The sequence below is a fragment of the Balaenoptera musculus genome, chromosome 20, assembly GCF_009873245.2.
Source record: "Balaenoptera musculus isolate JJ_BM4_2016_0621 chromosome 20, mBalMus1.pri.v3, whole genome shotgun sequence".
NCBI classification, from domain to species: Eukaryota; Metazoa; Chordata; class Mammalia; order Artiodactyla; family Balaenopteridae; genus Balaenoptera; species Balaenoptera musculus.
The window spans coordinates 8,843,159-8,865,146 of NC_045804.1; the positions used below are offsets into that span (position 1 = coordinate 8,843,159).

Consider the following 21,988-nt stretch of genomic DNA (forward strand, 5'->3'; position numbering starts at 1 on the left):
AGCCACCCTGCATATTCAATTCCACCGACTTCTGCAGACCAGCTGTTCAGAGCGAACCCAGAAGGCGGAGGGAGGGTTTCCAATAAGCAAAGAGGACGGAATGAATGTGGGATTCATTACTGGAATTTGGCAACGCAGAGAGCCTCACTTTCTCCCCTGAGATAGGATGGGGGCAGGGTCCTGCAGGAGTCGGAGGCCCTGGGTGGGAGCCAGGGGGTGGGGGGGGTGAGGCCAGAGTCCCTTCCCTTCCCCCACAACTGAGCTCCGGGGCCCCTGCTTCCCTTTGCGGCGGCTCGCCCTTCCCCTGAGAACCGCAGGCTGGAATCACGTGCCTGCTTTCCTCCACTTCCCTCCTGCCCCTGCGGAAGAGAATGGCTTGGCCCCTTTGGCCCCTGCCACCTACGGCCTCCTGTTTGGCAGAACTGGCCTTTCTCCGTGGAGGCTGGGGCGGGCGTGGGCAAAAGCCACTTCCCGGCAGCCAGGCCAGGTCCTGGGAGCAACTGAAGGCAGCCGATGCCCCTGCAGGGAGGGCTGACTGTCCTGGTGTTGGGAGGACGCCAGGGGAAAGGCCAGGGGGCCACTACGTGGCGGGGGGGTGCCACTGGGTTCTGGAAGCTTTGTCTTCCAGACCAAAGCTGGAAGGGGCTGGTGAGCTGGTCTCTGTCCTCTGTGGGTGCAGGAGGCAATGCATCCAGGTACGATTCATGGGATCCCCTGGCCTTGATGCCACAGTTTATGGAGGAGGAAATGAGAGGCCCAGAGAGGCAGAGTGACTTCCCCAAGGCCACACAGCCCAACACCCCTCTCTCTCTCTATGCCTCCCTGTGTGGCAGCTACTGTGATGCTGTGACGTGGGGCCCCTCGGCCTGTCCAGCGTGGATGCCTGATGCAGCAGTGGTTGGAAAGTAAGACCGCTGGGAGAGAAGTGAGGTCTGTGGTTTGGGCTGTCAGGAACCAGTGGCCTGGTTCCCAGGAGCAGAGCACTGATCCCTCGCCCACGTCCCGCACCCCACACCCCCGGGACCTCTCTGCCACAAAGCGGGAGTGACCTGGGCTCGGGGATCCCAAATTCATCTCGCTGGACACGAGGCTGCTTTGCGGTGACCAGTTCTCTCCGGTGGTGGAAGGGGGCTCTCTGTGCTCGAGAGGGTCCCACGGTGAGGTGGGAGGAGCTTGGCATCCAGGGAGCCAGCGAGGGGGGCAGACTGCACTAGCTTCCAGTGGTTCTGGTGAGGGAGGAGACCGCGGACAAGCCGGCTGCCGCCATCGCTGTGGCCGTGGCCTGTCACCCTTCTGGGGCGGCCAAGCACCACGCTGGGAGAGCCGAGCTGAACCCCAACATTGTCCTGGAAGAATCATTGGTCACGAGCTGAGGATGGAATTTCTGGAGAGGACCTTCTGCAGCCCCCGGCCCCTCTTAGGTACATTACCCCATTTTACAGATGTGCGTAACTGGGTCCCTCAGCTACTAAGTGGTGGGGCCAGGATTTGAACACAAGCAGGCAGCCTGCTGGGCCTGCCGTCCTCCCCTTCATCTCCTTTAAGGACCTGGGTTAGTGGGGTCGGCAGAATGATGATTCCTAAAGATGCCCGTGTCCTAATCCCCAGAACGTGTGACAATGTCTGGTCACAAGGCAAAGGGGAATCAAGGCTGCTGATCAGCTGGCCTTAAAATAGGGAGATTATCCAGGATAATCTAGAAAGATTATCCTGGCTAATCCACACAGACCCAGTGTAATCACAAGGGTCCTTAGAAGTGGAGGGAGGAGGGAAGCAAGTCAGCATCAGTGATGGGGTGTGGGAGAGACTCCACTGGCCACGCCGGCTGTGAAGATGCTGGGAGGGCCAGGAGCTAAGGAATGCAGCGGCCTTTAGGAGCTGGAACAGGCAGGGAAACGGATTCTTCCCTGGAGCCTCCAGAGGGAACCAGCCTTTGGTTTTAACTCGGTGAACCTGTGTTGGACTTCTGACTCCCAGAGCTGTAAGATGAGGAACCTGTGTTGTTCTGAGTTACCACGCTGTGGTGATTTGTTGCAGCAGCAGCATGAAGCAGATACAGTTAGGAAGTGGTGATCCTCTTCTGGAAGAATTCAGGAGGAATTCCCTCTGTATCCTGAGCCCTGGAAGATTCTGGGTTCCCCTAGACGCTTCCAGCCCTGGAGTCCACAGGATGCTCCCCCAGGCAGGGCAGGAAAGAAGCCAGTTGTGAAACTGTTTCCCTTTTTTTTTTTTTTTTTAATTCATTTAAGATTAATACATTTATTTATTTATTTTAACACCTTTAATTATTATTTATTTATTTATTTTTTGGGGCTGTGTTGGGTCTTCGTTTCTGTGCGAGGGCTTTCTCTAGCTGCGGCAAGCGGGGGCCACTCTTCATCGCGGTGCGCGGGCCTCTCACTATCATGGCCTCTCTTGTTGCGGAGCACAGGCTCCAGACGCGCAGGCTCAGCAGTTGTGGCTCACGGGCCCAGTTGCTCCGCGGCATGTGGGATCTTCCCAGACCAGGGATCGAACCCGTGTCCCCTGCATTAGCAGGCAGATTCTCAACCACTGCGCCACCAGGGAAGCCCTGTTTCCCTTTTATACAGACGAAGGCAAGGGTGTGGGCTTGTGCACCTGCCTCCTTTTTGTGGCTTTTTTCCCCCCTAGACTTAGAACTCTTTAGCTGCAAGAGACTCCAGGGTTCATCTGCTTGATTTGCAAGTGAGGAAACTGAGGCCCAGAGAAGTGAGCCTGCATGGCCAGGGCGTGCCTGGTGGTGGTGGAAGGTTTGCGGGTGTGGACTGCCAGGGAGAAAAGCGGATTGGCCTTGGGGGGCGGTGCGGGGAGCTGGAGGAACAGCTGCTGCAGCATCTTCCAGGTGCCCCTGCCTTGGCAGCCCTGGGAGCCCCGGGGACCAGAGGATGCCCAGGCTTGGAGGCCGTGGCCTGAGATAAGAGATGGGAAAGTGCCAGGTGTCCTGCCTTGGGTGGAGGCTTCCTCTGCAGGTGCCGCCCGATTGCAAGCCCTGCCTTTCCCCATCAGCACCCGTGGCCAGCACCTTACAAGAGTTAGGCTCTTGTCTCTGGCCATGAAATAGTCATTTTCCGAGCTGCGTAGGGCCCAGGTGAGCAAATCTCTGCCCCCTGACCGCTGTGATCATCCTATCCTGGGGTCTGGAAAAACAGCCCAGATGACACGTAGTGATAGTTTTCCAGCCTCATCACTTGCCCCTCCGCAGCTCACACCTCCCCTGGCTTCCTGAACGACTTCCCTGAGGCTCCCCTGAGGCTTTGCTGCCAGACCTTTGCCTGCAGGTCCCTCAGCCTGGAAGGTCTGCTTTCCCACAGGGGTGGGGCCTCTCTTCGGATTCTCTAAGAACAGCCTTAGTGCAGTGTTCTCAGGCGCCGCTGGCCCTTGCTAATTGTTGCCAGATTCCTTCGCTTTGTGTCTTCTCCCTGAGGCCAGGATCTGAGTGGGCAGGGCCTCTGTCTGTGAGGCTCAGCCCCATCCCCATACCTGAAGAGATGCCTGCACGCACTACACGTGTGCATGGGATGAAGGAATGAACAGTTAGGTTGTGAAATCATCCAGTTCCCATTTCTAACTGGTACATCATGATAAAATATGTGTGGCATCTCACATTTTGAATATACTTTTGTGGGTGTGTGAAAGAGCGAAGTGGTTTTATTGCGCGATTCGTGAATCAGGCAGTATCCCCTTTAGCAACTAGATGGGAGCTCCCTTGAATGTACTTAAAAAAATATTTTTTTATTTTGAAATAATCTTAGGCTCACCAGAAACTGCAAAAGTAATAGGAGAGAGTTCCTGTGTACCCTTTTCAGCTTCTCCCCTAATGACATATCACAGTACATATCAAAACCAGGAAGCAGACGGTGGTACAAGAATGTTAACTCAGCTACACACTTTACTCAGTTTTCACCGGTTTTACAGGCGCCCCCCTTTTTGGGGTGTATGGTTCTTTGAAATTCTATCACGTACATAGGTTCATGCAATCACCGCCACAATCAGGAGACAGAAATGTTCCATCACCAGTGGAGGTTTTGCCTGGTTTTGAACTTTATCTAAATGTTACCATACAGTATACTTTTATTTTTGGCTTCTTTCACTGAGTCTTATGTTTGCAGGATTTGTTCCTTTTTTTTTTTTTTTTTAATGTACTTTTAAAAGAGAAATTTCCCAGAAGATCTTTTGGATCCACCATTAAGGTTTTGAAAGCACAGTTACATGAAACTCATCGGTAATCCAAACTCTTCATGTCCATCAGTAGTCTCTGCTGATTCTTCTCTGCGCTTCCGCCGGAGAGCTGGCAGACACTGCGTTCCTGCAGGCTGTCTTCCCTGCTCCCACGCCCGTGGAGGTACCAAGAAGAGGCAGGGAGGCATCTTTGTGGAACGTCTGCTTGGGTGCCAGGCTCAGCGCCAGTCTGTACCATCTGTACCGGGCTTAGATGGCTCAGTGCCATCTCCTTCCTTTTCATCTTCCTTGAATTCTGGTGAGGGAAGAACCCCTTCCCCTTTTCGACAGATGTGAAAATCACTCCCAAGAGATAAAGAAATTTACCCAAAGTCACTCAGCTGATAGGTGGTGGAGTCAGATTTGAACACCCATCCTTCTGACCTCAAAGCCTGGGTGTCCTGGATAAAATGGGAACTTGGGTGGCTTGGACTGCAGGCCCTGGAGCTCTCATAAATGGGACTGCTGGCCCCTGGGCAGGGAGGGTCTGGCACAAGGGGATGCCCAGGTTTGTGAAGCCAGCTGGGAAGGGTCAGTGTCCCCTGTCTGAGTAAACAGCCGGAGGTCATGTGCCCGCTGTTTCACAGCCTTGAATTTCCTGAGCTGCCAGTTCTGGGAGGAGAAAAAGGAGAGGAAAGATCTGGGCTGGGCTGGTTTGGGCCCAGTTCCCAATTAAACAAGCTGCTTAGTTTCCCATGAGTGGCGGTTTTACCTGCCCCAGGGTCTTTGCTGAAGGGAAGAGGGGTTTCAGGCACCCCAGTTAAAAGTGGGTCTGGGGCTCACAAAGCCTCATATCAGATGCCCTAAGCAGCCGCAAAAGCCCTCAGCCCTCACGCCTGACACCCAGGCCTCCGCCCCGAGGGAAAAACAAGGCTTCTTGGGCTGGGGCATTTTCTTCCAGGTCGTGAAAACGGGCCTGGAGTCGCCAGCTCCCCTTGGTTAGAAGTTTCATGTGGTTTTCAAAGCACTTTGACACGGTTAGTGCAAACCACCCTCCCCTAAACCCCACAAGGGAGGGCAGGAAGTTTGAGCCACCTCCTTACGAGCAGCCAAATAGCAGGTGGGTTCATTGCCCTTGGTCTCAGTTGGGTAAATGGGGTCTCAGTTGGGTAAATGGAGGCTCAGGGAGGTGATGCCTCGTCTCCGGGGCCACCTGGCCAGTTAGCCATGGGTAAGCTCAGGGCTTTGATTCCCCAGTGCCTGCGAAGATTGCTTGCATTTAAAAAACAGGCACTGTCTCACTGAACACCTGGGTGCCTCTGTCTAGCCTGAGAAGCAAACATTTAACAGTAGTCCTGTTTCCTTCTCACTAGACACGCCCTGCATCCGTATTTATCTATTTATCGTTCCCATGTTTACTTTAGAACTTTTGCTACACGCCTCTGTTTCTCTCAGTAATGTATGCTATTGTTTTACACGTTGCAAAACGACATAACCAGGAGTTTGTTCTGTAAGTAGCCTTCTGAAGCTTATTCTATTTGTGAGTTGAGGTCATCTGCACCAGTGCCTGTAGTTCTGGCCTGTGCATTTTCTCTGCCAGATGGTAGTCAGTGGGCAGATACACTATAGCTTTCCATGCTCCCCTTGATGGACATTTGGGTTGTTTTCATATTTTTTTGCCTTTATAAACCATGCTGCTCCGACCATTCTTGTGTCCCCTGGTAATTTAGGAATTTGGACTTAAAAATCTTATTCCAAGACCTGTGGCTGCCCCAGGTAAGCTACCCTCCCCCTCTTTGGGACTCATGTTCTCCACTCCCACCCCTCGCTAACCTGTGTCCAGAGAGGCTGGATTGGTCCGATGTCTGGCCTAGAGCAAGAGCAGAGAGCTGATGGGCTTTTAAGTCTAAACCAGGGTTTCCCAAACTGTGTTCTCTTCAGGCTCATTAATACGCATTAGAGAGGCAAAGGGGGTTCCACAGTCCAGTAAGTTTGGGAAATAGTTAAAGACTTTGAACTTTTAAAAAACTCACATTGTAGAATTTAATTCAAAAATATATTGAAATGTATTTGTAAATATCCAAAAGAAGGACTGTAGAGGGTGGCAATTGCCAAATCTGTTTGACTGCGGAAACCTTTTGGGATGGGAGCATCCTGCAGAGCAGGCTGTCCTGCTTTAACAAACTTTGAGAAACAGGGGTCTAAAGTGCTGGCTGTGGGTGGGGAAGGTGCCAGTCTGCAGTGAAGAGGGTTTTTTTGGGTAAATGCTGGGGAAGGAAAACTTTTCCTCTACCCTCTTAGGTTCAGTCTTTGGGGGTCTGCAAATTAAACTGACAAGAGCCACGTTAGCAAGAGAAACGACAGACCTAAGCGTGTACATAAGGGAGTTCACAGAAAACTGTGACTCAAAGGGGCGTTAGAATTTGGGGCTTATACATACCTTCTTAGTAGGGGAAGGGGAGGGGGAGAAGAGCACTTACTGGAAAACAAAGGACTCTGGAAAGATAAATGGGCCCTTAGGAGGAGAGATGGGATACAGGATAGTTTTGTGAGAGTATCTGGTAGGTGTGGTATGCAGACTTCTCTGCTGTGATAAGAGTCAATCTTCCCTGGGTTGCTCAGGGGGGAGGGGATTGATGACAATTGCATTCTTCTGGAAGGCTCCGCTTTTAGGCAGATAAGATTTAAGGAACTCGAATGCCTTCTCTCCCAAATCTTATGCCGCAGTAGTGTATCCTGGACCCCTTTCTGGGTGTCCTCTTGTTCTCTTCCAAGTGCCAGCCAGGCAGCAGGCAGTGTGGAGACCCTTAATAAAAAGGCCAAGCCTTGCACACTGAATTGGCCGGTGCGACTCTGGCCCGCCCCCCCCCCGCCCCGCCGCCACTGCGGGAACTGTTGACCCTCCCACTCCCACCCCACTCACCCCCTGTGTGTCTCTTGGGCACACCCAGCTCTAAAATGTTGTCAAGATCTCACCAAATCTCAGGGGTATGTATGTGTCTGTCAGTCCTAACGGTAGTTGTCAACCTAGGCTACCCATTGGAGTCTCCTGAGAAATCTTTTTAAAATTACCAACCCCTAGATGAGTTAAATCAGAATCACTGGGGTGGGGCCCGGGCATCTGTATTTCCTAGAAGCTCCCCTTGGAATGGTAGTGTGCCACCAGGCTTGAGAACCTTTTTTCAGAGGCCAAGCAAATACCCTGCCCTTTCTGCTTGCTTATCCCCTACCCCCGGGTAGAACCTCAGTCCCCCCTTCTAAATACTGAACCATGTATTGTTTGACTCAAAAATTTACCATCTTAGCTGCTAAGGCTTTTGTTTCGGTCCTTATTTCTGTGAAGGGTAAGGAGGTCCAGAGTGTCACACGTAATGCCAGCCTGGAGCGCCCCCGCCTGGCGGTCCTCCCTCCTGACACCCTGGAGAAAGCCCTCGGGGTTGGACACCCATGGTGCGATAGACGTCCTCGGTTTCTGTTTGAAATCAATGCAGGATCTGATTGTTTTGTTGCTGGGTATTCAGGATTCTGGAAGGAGGATGGTGTGGTGGGGTTGGAAATGTGCCGGGGGCTACTGCTCAGCTACAAAGTATCCATCACACCAGAGTAACAGAGTTGGCTGCCAAGGAGAGTTAAGATATCATCAAATAATTTCTGACACATTGTTGATTTAATGATAGCTTTTCAAGAGGAAAAAGAAATGTGTATTAAAGGTGCCTGCGAGGGGAAGATGCAGTCTGACAGTGGGGGTGGGAGAAGCACTTCTTAGAAAGGAGGAAATGGGGCCTTCCTGCCGCTGAGTTCCACAAACATTTATGGGGCCACTACCTAGGAACCCAGGAGGAGGTAAGTTAGCCAGGCAAGTGCTCCAGGTCAAGATGTGAGGCAGGAAACACGAACGGGGGCGGGGGTGGTCACATCTGATGGAGAAACATCCGGAGGGCTTCCTGGAAGTGGTGACTTCTAACAGGGGATTTTAGATGGGGTTTGGGAGACTACAGGGCCTGGATGAAGAGCATAGGGTCCTTAGAACACAGCATGTTTGGAGATGTGGCTGGCGGGAAGGTGGTCAGGGCCAGAGGCGGCGGCAGTCTGGGGGTCATGGCTGAAGCTGGTGATGGAAGTAAGGCCGGCCTCTCCTTTCCTCGCATCTCAGAGGAGACCCCCATGTGCTGTCTAAACCCTTGCCTTGGGGGCTGAGAGAGGAAGGTCGCCCGGAGAAGTGCCCTTCTAGGAGGAGGGGTGCTTAATGCATGCCATGTGCTGCCTCTGAGGTCAGATGGGACGGAGGAACTGGAGGCTGGCCATGAGGATTGTTTCAAGAGGTCGGTTTTAATGGTGAAATGAGCAGAAGCCAGATAGCAAAGGTTAAGAAGTGAGTGGGTGGTGGGAAGGTGGAAGCCGCAGTGTAGACCAACTGTTAAGAGGCTGGATTGTTCAGAGAGGAAGAAAGCAAGCCTACAGTGGAGGAGGGAGCTGGGCCAAAGGAAGGGGCCTGGCCTTCTTTTTGAGATGAGGGGCAGCCTGAACGTTCTCCTAGTTCAAGTTGAGAAGGAACTGGAAAAAAGAAAGATGTCAACCCAATGTGACAACTAGCCCCTGCAAGCATTGCTCTGCTGCAGAGAGAAGCTGTGCGGTAGGGCCCCTCTCTCCCCCGTGCATGCCGGGGCCTTCGCTCTGGGGCTTTGGGGGTTACCCCCAGGGACGGTGGGGGCTTGTGTGTGTGTGCCAGCACCTCTCTGAGGTCTGCCTGCCTCTAGGCACGGGGCTCCCCACCCCCCCACCCCTGGGGGCATGTGGCTGCGCATGCTCCCTGCCCACTTCAGCCCCCAGACCCACACTTCCAACCCACCCAGCCCTTCCCCTGTCCCCCTGTGGGGGGAGCCCAGCAAGCTGCCCACAGAGGAGAGGGAGGGATATTTTTCTTGGCAGTTGACAGGAAGCATCTGCTGCATCCCATGGGGGTCTGCCCGGGGTGGGTTGGAAGAGAGTTGGCAAGTGGGCTGAGCTTTGTGCTCACCACCGGGCTTTGGGCTTGGCAGGAGGAACGTTTGGGACCTGGGAACTGGGGTGGGGGGGGCGGTATGTGTGTGCATGTGTGTGTGCGTGAGTGTGAGTGTGCGTGAGACAGGGAGGGAGGGAGGATGCAGTGTAACCACTTCCTCCCCTTCCGCTGCTGCTGCATGCTAGAGCAACCGTCTCGGGCATCACGTGAGTGCCCCTGTCCTGCAGGGCGGGTGACTCCCACAGAGGCTGCTATGCTCTTCACCCAGTTGGCCCAGCTGGAGGTGGGAGCCCCGACTCTCCCTCTGTGGCTTCCAGAGTAGGACCCTGCTGCAGGACAGCTGATCAGTGCTGCCGCCCCTGGCGACCCTTCTGTTGGGGGTTCCCCGGGGGGGATGGTGGGCTCTGCTCACGGGCAGGTGGAAACGGCCCACAGCATCCTTGTCCAGGACACCATGGGACCCCCCTCTCCACTGCACGTCACCTGGTGCCCAGCGAGGGGAGCTTCCTTAGTTTTGTGGGGGTGAGTCCAACTCCCTCCCCAAAAACCTGACTTACACCCCATCGGGTCTGGGAAGGGTCCCGCTCATGGATGCACGGCCTGGAGCAAGTTCCCTCCAGCTCTGAGTGTTTGTTTCTTCATCCTAACTTATACGGGTCGAGTTCCAGACTGCAGGGCTGTATGAGTTTCCTGTGGCTGCTATAACAAATTACCACACGCTCGCTCAGTGGCTTAAAACAATAGAATTTATTCTCTGGCAGTTCTGTAGGTGAGAAGTCTGAAATCAGGGTCACTGGGCTAAGTCAAGGTGTCAGCAGGGCTGGTTCCATCTGGAGACTCCAGGGGAGAGTGTGTCCTCACTTCCTCCAGCTGCTGGTGGCTGCTGGCATCCTTGGCTTGTGGCCTCATCACTCAGCTCTCTGCCTCCATCATCACACGGTCATCTTCTCTGTATTCTTCAATTTTCCCTCTGTGTCCCTCTCATAAGGACCCTTGTGATTATGTTTGGGGCCCACCCAGATAATCGGGGTAATCTCTGTATCTCACAATCCTTCATCACCTCTGCAGCGTCCGTCCTGCCACGTAAGGTAACATTCACAGGTTCCAGGAAGAGGGGGCGTGATTCAGCCTCCCCCAGGGCTCCTGATTTGTCTCAGGGCTCTTCTGGTTTTAAGGTCTAAAACAGGAGAAGAAACTGGCTCAAGTGAAAAAAGGACACGTTAAATTCTTTTCTCTTTAATCTACCGTGAACATATTCACATTGTTGTGCAACCATCACCAGTACCGAGTTCCAGAACATTTTCATCACCTCAAAAGGAAACCCCATATCCATGAAGCAGTCACTCCCCAGCCACGCCTGCCCCCACCTTAGCAACCACTGCTTTCTGTTTCTATAGATTTTTTTTTTTTTTAAATATTATTTATTTATTTATTTATTTTTGGCTGTGTTGGGTCTTCGTTGCTGTGCGAGAGCTTTCTCTGGTTGCGGCGAGCGGGGGCCACTCTTCATCGCGGTGCGCGGGCCTCTCACTATCGCGGCCTCTCTTGCTGCGGAGCACAGGCTCCAGACGCGCAGGCTCAGTAATTGTGGCTCACGGGCCCAGCTGCTCCGCGGCATGTGGGATCCTCCCAGACCAGGGCTCGAACCCGTGTCTCCTGCATTGGCAGGCAGGTTCTCAACCACTGCGCCACCAGGGAAGCCCTATAGATTGTTTTTTAATCACTGTAATTCCGTGTGACTTTGAAGTAAATAAAAAGAAGCATGTTGAGGTACTTAGGGGAGGCCGGTGCCTAGATGCCTGTGCACAGGACGAGCAGGAGTTGCAGTAGCTTGGGTGTCTGGAAGGGATCCTGGCTCCACGCTCCCGGGGAAGTTCCAACAGCCCAGCTCACTCTTGAGCCGCTGCTTTTGAGTCAGGGGCGCATCCTGGCCTGAGCACCTGTGAGCCAGGTAAGTGAGGGAACCCTGGAAAGGGGTGGGTTGGCAGTCGCAGGAACCGACATCTTTGGAACCGTCTGACGGATGCTTAGCACACATCTGGCCAAGTGATTTCTTAGGAGAAGCTCTGTTCTTTCTGATGGTCGAATCTGAGAGTAATGTCCCCATACGTTCCCAGCAAGGGGACACTGTGATGTAGGGATCAGTGGCCTCAACAGTATCTCACAGTAGACGCTGCTGTGTGTCCTGTACCACCCCCCACGTGGCTGCATGCACGGTGCTAAAAATGATGCAGACAGACCGCTCCCCGAGGATCTGGTGTCACCTCAGGATGCAATTGAGGGTATTGAGAGCCGTGCTGTCCAGGACAGTAGCCACTGGCCACGTGTGGCTACTGACCACTTGAAATGTGACCAGTCCAAATCGAGAGGTGCTGTACGTATAAAACGCACGCTAGGTTTTGGTACGGAAAGAAAAAAGAATGTCAATATCTCAAACGTTTTTATGTTGATTCCATGTTGGGTTGATGATATTTTAGCTCTTTAGGTTAAGTAAAATGCTTTAAAAATTAACGTCACCGGTTTCTTCTTACGTTTTTTTACTGTGGCTACTAGAAACTTTAAAGTTATGTCTGTGGCTGGCCCGTCAGTGGACGGCCTTCCGTTTCGGCCGGAGGATTGGATGGGCAGCCGTGCAGGCGTCAGGCTGCTCTCTCTAGATGCCGAGTGTGTGCTGAGCAGCAGTGGGTTCTGAGCGGTTCCGGGGGGGGCAGATGTTCAGTGTTGGAAAAGCCCCTGGACTGGGGGCTTGTCAGGCGCAGGGATTCCCTCTCCTGTACTCTGGGGGCCGCCGTCAGTGACAAGTGAGGGAAAGGTACAAGAGGAGCTTGTCACGTGTACAAAGCACCCAGGCCGCCTCCTGGGCCAGAGATCTGGGGGTTGGGGGAGACGGCGGGCAGGGCGATGGGTGGGCTTGGAGAGCAGCTGGTTGGCGCCCAGGAAGGGGTGGTGGGCCCTGGGAGTGGACTCTGGGGCCAGAAAGCTGGGGGACAGAGTGAGGCCAGAGGTGAGGAGGCTCCAAGGGGAGCGCTGGGGGGCAAGGAGGCTGCCAGGGCAGGCGTGGAGCGGAGGCTCTGTGTTAATTAACCCTGACACCTGGCCTGGCCTCCTTTGTGCTGGTTCCTGGAGCTGCTTTTTTTTAGGGCCCAGTGATGAGGGCCCAGCCAAGTGGGCAGGGGTGTCAGCAGGGGCTGGGCCTTCCCCACTCTCTGCCTAGGATGTATTTTTTGAGTGGCTGCCCTTCCTGTTTCTGGACACACATCTCACTTTAATTCTTGCAGCTGGAGTTGATTACACCCATTTTACAGATGGGGAAGGTCCAGGCCAGCAGATGTTGAGTAGTGGGCCAAAACTAGTTCTAGTGAAGGGGCCTCCATCTCGTTTTGACTCTGAGGCCCATGTCTCGGATCCACCACGGCCTCCCGCCCACTGAGGTGGCCACTGAGATGCGAAAGAGGGCTCCGGACATGCATTCCCTCGCGCGGACAATCCCCAGGCTCTGGCCAAGTGCCTGGAGACCCATGGCAGCAGCTCTCCATGGCCACTCCACATGAGGGTGTGGAAGGGTGTGGGACACAGCCCCCTGAAGCCTTTGTGGCAAACCCCAAGACCTCGGAGGCCTTTGGGGAGCAAGTTGGCTGTCAGGGGTGGGAGTGGCCGCTGCTGGGGAGAGCTGCCTGCTGAGGGACATGGTGGTGGACGTGGTCAGCCTGCCCATGTGGCTGGCGGGGCGGGTGCCCCGGGGCCTTGCCCACCCACCACGCGGGGGCATCGGGGAGCGGGAAACCCTGGGTGTGGCCTGGCCCACGAGGGCCGGGCTGGAGGTCTTTATCCCGGAGGCAGGAGGATGGGCTGGCTGGTGTCACTGGCCTAAGACAGCCTTCCCAGGTGTCACTCAGGCTCTTGTGCCCTTGAACTAACCACTCCCTGCCCCAGGAAGACCCCCACACCGGCCCCCAGCAGCTCTCTCCTCCTGCGGGAGGCGGCCTGAGCGTAGTCAGCCCCGCCTGTGCCTGGGAGTGACTCACTCCCTCGGGGTCAGAGGTCATGACACAGGATGGATCTGGCCGAGCCCAGCGTCCAGGCCCAGGCCCGACAGGGTCGCTCCCAAGCTCCCTCCTCTGGGGACCACCTAGCCCATCCCCTGAGGGGGTCTCGGCACTTCCCAGGGGCTTGCAGGGAGGGGAGAGAGGAGGAGACTCCGTGACTCACTCCCAGGCCCTTAGGGGCTGGAGAAGCAGGAGCCGATCGGATCGGAATCGGAGTTCGGAGGCTCCAGGAAGAAGAAAGAGCTCTGGGTGAGCTGGCCACCACCTCTGGCTCCCCAGCCCCTGCCCGTTCCTCTCTTCTCCCTCCCGGGGTCACTGCCACCACCGCACACACAGCAGGGCTGGCTGTGCTCCCACCCGCAGCTGCCAGGAAGCCTGGACCTCCTGGGGAGGGCGGCCTGTCATCCGAGCTGCTAGGGGTCAGGACCAGGTGGGGGGTGCACCTGGCAAAGAGGGAGCGAGGGCGGGGCGGCGGGGAGAGAGGGTGCCTGTGGGCAGCGTCAGATCCTTGGCATCGCCCTGAACGGACGGGCTGGGAAGGGAGGGCAGCCTCGCTGGCTGTCCAGGTGAGCCTCTTTCCTTCTCTCTCTTTCCCCGACTTCTTCCCCGGGGACCATGTCACTCCTTTTGGGGGTGACTCAGGCTGGCTTGGGAACTGGGCTCCTTGGCATTTCCTAGGCACCCGGGGTGGGGGTGATTGCCGGGGGCGCCCCTTCTCTCCGCCTGCCCCCCCTCCCTCCGCAGCCCCTCGCCCTGCCCCCTCCGCAGGGAGGCCGTCGCGGTCCCTCCCTACCTCGGCCCGCGCTCTGGGAGGCTCCTTGTTCCTCGGCCACAAAGCCTCTTTGATCCTCTGCTCGGCTCCGAGCCATGTGACCCGGTGGGCGGGCCGCGCTCTCAGGCGGCCAGCGCAGCCCGACTCAGCTGCTGGGTGAGTCCTCGCTCCCTTTGTTCCCTCCAGCCTCGCACCGCTTGCAGGGGCCCCTCAGGTGGTCCGGCTGCCCGGCAGCCCCCTCGAGGGCCGGGCGGGAGCGGCGCCTCCCCGGGGACCCCCGGGTCCAGCCCCCCGGCCGGCGGGACAGCCCCCGGGCCCCAGGAGCGGGACGGTGGGATCTCGGTCTTCACTCGGGGCCCAGATTTTCGGTCGCGGAGCAGAAGAGAAGGGCTTTGTGTGCCACAGCCGTGTCTCTGTAAATATTTGGCCAGCTACCCGAGTGGTTAAGTCCTTCTCGGCCAGGAGTTTCTTGGAGCCCATTTCCCTTTCGCAAGGGGCTTCCCTGACTTTCAGGAGGGCTGGGAAGATCTGCGGATTGGCCACCGCTGCCTCTTAAAATCGTCCCGTCCAGATGGTCAGCCGTTAGGGGTAGGCGGCTCCGAGGACCTGCTGGAGATTAGTTTCAACAGACGCTAGAAATGCCGGAATCAGAGATCTTGCGGCCGGCATTGCGATCTGGGGAGTTTCTGCTGCAGCTTGTCTGGAATCCTGGGAGGTGTTTGGGATGTGCGCGATGTTCCTGGGAGCGGGCCGGGGGGCGGTGGAGGGGTGGCGGTGCGGGGGGCTGGAACGCGAGTGCTTTGCTGGAGGATGGAGCGAGGGCGTCCACCACGTCGTCACGCCGTGCTGAGGAGCAGGGGTGAGGAAGCGGCTTCTCAGGGACGTGCCTTCCAAGGGGCTTTCCGGCCCGGCCAAGAAGTTGGGAGAACCCCCAGACTCAAATCCCACAGCCAGCCCGGCACGTCACCCTAGGCGCCAAAGCTGGAGGGCCGAGGTGCTTCACAGGCAGTGCCATGTGCTCTGAAACTTCATCCCAAACGTCCCCTGGGTGTTGACTCAGCTTCCAGGCTGCTGCCCTTCATCCTTGTCTCCCTCCTTTTCTTCTGCCGTGAAATCTGCTGGCATTTTTGTCCGAGGTTTGGGGAAGCATCTCTGCTCACCAAAGAGACGTTTGAAATTCCTTTCCTGGAGAAAAATGTGCTGCCCGGCAGCGGTCCATACAGCGTGTTTCTGGTCCGTACAGCGTGTTTCTGGTCCATACGGCGGGTTTCTGGCCCGTGGGGACAGCACCCTCGTTGGGATTCAGTTTGGATCCCGCATGAAAAAACCTGTTGGGAAGGAGGGAGAAAAAGGCCCTGTGTCCTCATAATTGTGTGTGCTTCCCCGCCCCCCCTTCATTCATTGTTGTTTTGCCTTGAAACTTAGGGCCTCCATGGGTGTTTACACAAATGTCATTTCTCTTTGGCAACCTGGGGGCTCCTTTTCAGGAAATAGGAAGAAGAACAAGTTTGTTTAACCATCTGGGGGTGGGGAGCCAGCATCCACATTAGGCCTCTTTGGAAGGGGCGGATTCCCACCTCTCTCCCCTTGGGTCTCTTCTGGGTGAAGACATGGCTGGGGAAGGAGGCCGCTTCTGTGGCTGAACTCTCTTTACGCCCGTCTCGGGGGAACTGCGTGGTCGCTGACCCTCGCCCACCCCTCCCGGGCGTCCCTGCCGCCCCCATCATTTCCGGGTTGTGGCACCTGCAGTACTATTGGGTCTACTGGTTTGTGTCTGCGTTTCCGCCAGACTCCGCTCCTCATGGCCGGTGCTGTGTTCGGGATGCCGTCTAGTTCAGCTGGCGCGTGGGGAGGATCGGGGCCCCGGGCATTCGGAGATGGAGGAGACAGAGCCCTGTTCTGATGGGAAGGGGGGGAGCCAAAAGGCAGAACACAGCCAGCGCTGTCATTGGGCCCCACCAACCCCAAGCCTTGTGGGGCCCGTGGGGTTACCCCCTGAGTGCCGGGCCCAGTGGCCCAGGCCTCCAGGACGGGGTTCACAAGGGCTTTCGCCCCAGAAGCCCTGAACACGTTAGGGTAACCAGGGTCCCTAGGCCGCCTTGCCTCCCCACCTCCTCCCTGATCCCCCGGGCCACCGTGCCCACGCCACTTCCTGTTGTGTCACCACCAGCCTGAGCTGCTCTGGTCAGATAGGGCAGCTTTGCAGAAAAGAGGTTTCCTAGGGGCTGAGATGCATTCGGCAGAAGGAGAGACCCCCACCAGCCTGGAGCAGTGCCAGCTTCCTACGGTGTCAAAGGTCTCTAGGCTGTTTTAGGAAGCCTGTCACCCCCTGCACGGTTCACTCCTGGGCTGCCTTTCCCATACCACCAACGGCTCTGGGCTCCCTCACTTTCCCATTGGCCAGGTAGGTGTGTAGGAAGGAGAACTTTATTTTAGCGTGTGAGGGTGACGACAGACGCTTGCCGGCCGCCCCACGTCCCTGGCCAGGGTCCTCTCAGTGGCCTTCTACACCTGCTGTTCCCGCCCATCCCTCTCTTCAGCCCTCCTCTCCCCAACCTTGGTCTAGACCACTGATACCACTGGGCTTCAGAAAGATGCGGGGTTGGATATGGCCTGGTGTTGAGGTCCCGGTGGCCCAGCTCCCCACAGGAGGGGCGTCTCGGGGAGGATGACTCCAGCAGAAGTCATAGCCCTTGGCTGGGACTCTCTTCCCAGACTTCTGCCTTCCAGCACCGGGCTTTGATTTGTTCACTGAGTGCCAGCCTGGCTCCTGGGACAGGTAGGGACCTGTTCTCAGAAGCTCAGTGGAGCCTTCTGACGCCTTCCCAGGAGCGCTCCTGAGGTGGCAGCCGGGCACATCCAGCTCCGAGGGCGAGCTTGCTGGGTGAGCAGGCTGGGGGCCCAGCGACGGTGCAGGTCTAATCACAGCCAGGAGGGCGCCTTGCCCCACCTGGCGAGCCCTCCAGCCTGCCCACCTCCCAGCGGGCTCACCAGGAGCCCTGTTTGGGGCTGGCAGAGGTGGCGGGTGGAACATCTCGCCCTGGGCGTGGGTGGATGGGCGGGGTTCAAACCTGCCACTCTCTTCTCTTTTTATCTGTGTCCTGTGGAGAAGGGCTGAATCCCGAGAGGCCCACGGAGCTTTGATTCCAACTCTGCAGGGGCCTGGGTGGCCACTTGTCCTCATCTGGACTCACCGGTCCACCTTCAGAGCAGAGTTAATAATCAGCTCGTGGGAGCAACTTCACCCCACCCACCCTTCTGGGGTGCGGGGCTGGGCCTCGGTTTGGAGGGAGGGGCGGCTCAGCGCAAAGGTCCTGAAAGATGAAGATGAACCCGTTTGCTCACTCCTCTCTTCCTGGCCGTTCCAGCTTAAATGCAATTTTTTAACCCTTTAATCTGGGTTTGGTAGCCGGATCATAGCAGAAGCACCACGTTTCTTGTCGCTCTCCTGAAGCTGGGGGTGGGGTGAAAGGTCAGCTCCTGAGCACCCAGGCCGCCCTCGGAAGCTCCGGGTTGGGGTTCAGTCACCGACGCTGACCCCCATAGGGAAGGAGGTCCACCAGCTGCTGGGGTGCCCCTCCCTCTGTTCCTTTGTGCCTGGTGTGCGGCACCCCCTTCTGGGGCCATGTCCCCCCAGAGGGAATGCCAACCCCTGTCCTGCTCTGTGAGTGCCAGGCACCGAGTGCCCAGTGAGGCGGTCACTCCCGTGGCACTGGAAGAGCGTCCTTGCTGGTGTCCCTGGTGGAATGTGCCCGTACCTCCTCCAGCCTCCCAGATCCTTATCGCTTATCTTATCTCCCAGGCCTGTCACCGGGCTCTGACAGCAGATAAGGTTTTCCTTTCCTGGGAGCAGGAAAGTGAGTTTCCCTCCTGCGTGGAGGACATCCCACACCAGGTGGGGATGTCCGCGTCCTGTCTGTGTGTCTTTCCCTGGACTGTTCTTGGTCTTTGTGGCGGCCTGGACACCCCAGGTGCTTGCTCAGTTGCTGTCGGAATGGATGCACGCACCTCGTGGTTGCAGCGTTTCATCTTTTGTCCAAATACTCTTGTGGTTTCTGTGAGACAAGCTCGAGAGAGCCTTATAAGAACAGACATTTGTTTTGCTCTCTTCATACAAGCATCTCCTTGGAGGCTTTTTTTTTTTTTTTTTAAAGAAAAAGGACCAAAGAGCAGCATTTCTTCCATGATTTGAATACATTCTCCTGGGGCAGGGGACTGGACCAGATGACCCCAGGCTTGCCCCCATGCTCTGGTGCTGGGGGAGCCGTAGGGGAGTGAGGACAGGATCCCAGTCTTTTGTTCCTCGTCTGCCGGGGACAGAGGAAGAGCTGCCCGTTGCTGGGGGTCAGTTGTGGGTCCCGGAGACAAACGGCCGCTGGACAGAGGCCCCGTTGAGTCAGAGGGAGAATCGTTGTTGACTGTAGCTTGGGGGTCGGTGGGGGCCAAGGATGGGCAGGGGGTGCAGAGGGCGGAGGGGGTGTCGCAGCCCCCATGGGGGAGCAAGTGGGCGATGCACCACCTCTTGGCCTCACTCATCTGCCCCCGGCCCTGCGGTGACGGAGGGCACACAGCAGAGGCACTGCGGCCACTTTACAAACCGCATGCTCTGCTGATGTCACTCTGGTCACCCCGGTGGCTTTGCAGTCAGCCTGCCAGGCCCCGAACCCCACAAGCAGCTCTGTCCTCCGACCACGGTTTACTCTGGGCCAGGTGCCCGGGGCCCCCAGTCTTAATGTCGAGGAGTTTCATTGAAGCGACCTTTGTCACCAACTGCTGGAGCTCCCTCCCTCCCTCCCTCCCCACGTGACGGAGGTGGGGACCAAGGCCGAGGCGAACGGTAGGTCGGGACGTGTCCACGACAAAATGTCCTCCTCCCAGACTTTTCCTCGTGGGAAAAAGAACACGTTTTACGAGGCTTTTGTTTGCCGTTGGTTTAAGTGTAGTTGTTTAAAAAAGTGGGAAAACAGAAGGATCTCCACTGTGTCACCTGCTGCCTGGGAGGTGCTGAGGGCAGGTGGGAAGGGGCCTTTCCGTCGTCTCGGGGCTCTGGCCGCTTGCCGTCCACCCCGCCTCCACGGCCACCCTCTGGGGCTGGAGTGCTGGTGAGGAGCGCGGTCGGGGCAGAGGAGGGGAGCCCGGGGGGTGTGGGGCTGCGTGTCCAGGTGGCAGCGGGGGGAGGGCCGATGGGGCAGCTTCTGCTCAGATCGCTCACCTCCGGCAGGGCCACCCCGGCACGGCAGATGCCCGCCTCCTGCTTGCCTGGCACAAAGCTCCTCAGCTGTCCTTGTCCATCTTCCCAGAGTCTTGCCTGTCTCCCCAGCCTCCTCCAGGGCTCGCTGTAGAACTGGATGGCCTGGTCCCGTCTCCCCGAGGCTCCTGGGACCCCCCCCCACCCCGTGCGCCAGCAGCCACCTCTGTCCCCATTCACTCATTCACTCCCTCGTGCGTTCATCCACCAGTGCTTTTGGGGGCATCTGCTCAACAGTCCTGAGCGGAAGAGGTGCCACCGTGCTTGGGCGCCAGGCCCCCCGTGGGCCACGGAGGGAAGGGCAGGAGACCTCTGTGTGCACCTCAGTTTCTGCATTCAGCCTGCGGCCACTTCGTCGGGTTGTGGGGAGACGTGTGAGCTGGGCATGGGGGGTTGGTCCTCTGGTTTTGTGGGGTGGGTGGAGGTGAGGCAAACCCCCCTCCGTGGGTGCCCCCTGAGCCGGCACCCCATGGGGCTCTCCTAGGACGGCTGGGGAGTAAAGAGCTGATTCACAACACGGGGCACCCGGAGACCCGAGTGCGAAAGTTATAATTAAAGTTGCTCTTGAGCAACCCAGAGGCCCGTCTCCCTCTGCGGCCCGTGCTAACCCTGTAAAAGTGGGACTGAACTGAATTCTCTCTAGTTGTGGCTTGTTTGGCATCCTTAGGGTTTGGGATGGGGAGGGAGAGGACTTGGGCTTCTAGCAGATTTGGGGTGGGTCCTACCAAGAGGGCCCAAGAAATCCGGCAGCGGCCCCCCAGCAGCTCCGGCTCCCCCCATCATTTCCTCCGGGCCTGCGCTGAAGACGCTGACCAGACTCAGCCCCTGACCGGTCCGGCGGGGCTGCAGGTGGGTGCCGGACCTGAGTCCTGCTGCCGGGGCCGCTGCGCCCCGCTGGTTCAGGTATGTGGAAGGGGTCTGAGTGGGTGTCTTGGGAAGCAAAGGTTTTCCCCTCTTGTCCCTCCTGCCCAGGGATTCAGAATGAGCCAAGTTCAACCTTTCTGATTGCTGACGGGCTGTGTTTTTATTTCCGCTTCCCCCTCCTTTCAGGGTGAGGTTTACGGCTTCCTTCTATAAAAGGGCCCTGCTCCCAGGTCATTCTGTGACTTGACAGGTTCCAGCCCATGACACTGAGGGCCCTTTTTAAAAATTCACGTTGAGTCCTTATGAGCATTGGTGGTGCGAGAAGGAGGCTGGGCAGGTATAGAGGTCACCAAAGTCACCGGGCTGAGGAGCCACCCACCTCCCCTGGGCTGCAGAATTGTAAGGGGGTGCCTTGCAGGCCAGATGCTGGGTCAGTGCTGGGGGTTGGCCGTGGACCAGAGGACACAGTCCCTGCTCTGGTTCCCTGGGGAGCTCAGTCGCCAGCCTTCTTGTTGTTGATAATAGCTTTATTGAGAAATAATTCACTTTCCAGAAAATCCACTCTTTTAAAGTGTACAGTTCAGTGGTTTTTGTATATTCACAAGGTTAGGCAACCATCACCACTAATTCCAGAATATTTTTATCACCCCTCAAAGAGATCCATTAGCAGTAGCTTTCCGTTCCCAACTCCCTGCTCCCAGCCCCTGGCAACCATGAATCTGCTTTCTGTCTCCATGAATTTGCCTATTCTAGGTATTTTATAGAAGTGGAATCATATAGCAGGTGGCCTTTTCTGTCTGGCTTCTTTCACGTAGTGTAATGTTTTCAAGGTTCATCCATATGTAACACGTCCGTGCTCCATTTCTGTTTATGACGGAATAGTATTCCACTTTATAGGCTGCATCACATTCTGTTTATCCATTCATCAGTTGATGGGCCTTTGGGCTGTGTCCGCTTTGTAGCTCTTTTGAATCACGCTGCAGTGAGCATTGGTGTCCAGGTTTGGGTGTGGACATGTGCGTTCATTTCTCTTGGGGAATTGCAGGGTCACTTGGGAAAGCTTGGCTCACCAGCACTGAGTCGGGGGTGCCCTGTTGGTCCCTCGGGCCCCACCCCCAGTGGCTGTGAGCATCTCGCATATCATGTCTCGAATCTGTGTCTCTGTGCAATTTGCTGGGGGCTGTTTTGTTTTCACTGTGAGTCCGGGGCCAAGCTCCGTGGAACAGGGTGAATCGACGTGGAATCAATGCATGGATGAGTTGGGGGCGGGGGGCAGGAGCAGAGGAGCCCGTTGGGTCTGCAGCTGGGGCCTGTCGCTGACTTCTAGTTTCCTTTGCCTGCATGGGGCCCAGAACAAGGCAGAAAGGGGAAATGGAAGGCTTGTGTGTCCTCTCCCAGGGAGACAGGGAAGCGTGCAGCAGTGAGCTAGTCGCAGTATGAGAGGAAGTGGGTGGATGGAAGGAGTGGGTGGGTTTGGCGTACCCTCCCCCAGGGGGACGTGCCCCTCTCCCCACCAGCCTTGGCCCCGAGCGGGGGTGGGGGGGGAGGCGTTTCCTTCCTGGGAGGGTGGAAATGTGGGGTGGGGGGCTGCCTCTGGGATCCAAGGAGGGGGTGAGGGTGGCCGCAGTCCTCCCAGATCTGCAGGAGCTACATGCTACAGCGTTTCTGGACTGTTCTGTGCATCACACACAGAAAAGTTAAGCTGTAGAGAGAATGCATGTCGGTTGTCTTTTTAAACCACCGCACAAGTGCAGCCGGGAAAGGCCCACCCCTGCACGCGTCTGGGCGCCCGCTGTGTCCACTCTCAGCGTCGCCGCCCGGCAGCGCGCTGGGGAGGGCCCACTGGCGCGGTCTCGCGAAGGCGGCGGGGCGGCCAG

General features: G+C 56.8%; 1 protein-coding gene across 7 annotated transcripts in view; it reads left to right on the forward strand.

Moving 5' to 3' along the window:
- Window positions 1–21,988, forward strand: part of SEPTIN9 (septin 9) — a 166,172-nt gene that overhangs the window by 112,442 nt on the left and 31,742 nt on the right. Inside the window, exon 1 of one of the 7 annotated variants that reach the window (XM_036836229.1) lies at window positions 14,133–14,155. The exons of the other annotated variants lie outside the window; for them this stretch is intronic. The gene's annotated coding sequence lies outside the window, so the exon portion shown is untranslated. Of the gene's footprint in view, window positions 1–14,132; window positions 14,156–21,988 lie in introns of those variants that run through there. 7 annotated transcript variants of the gene reach the window in all.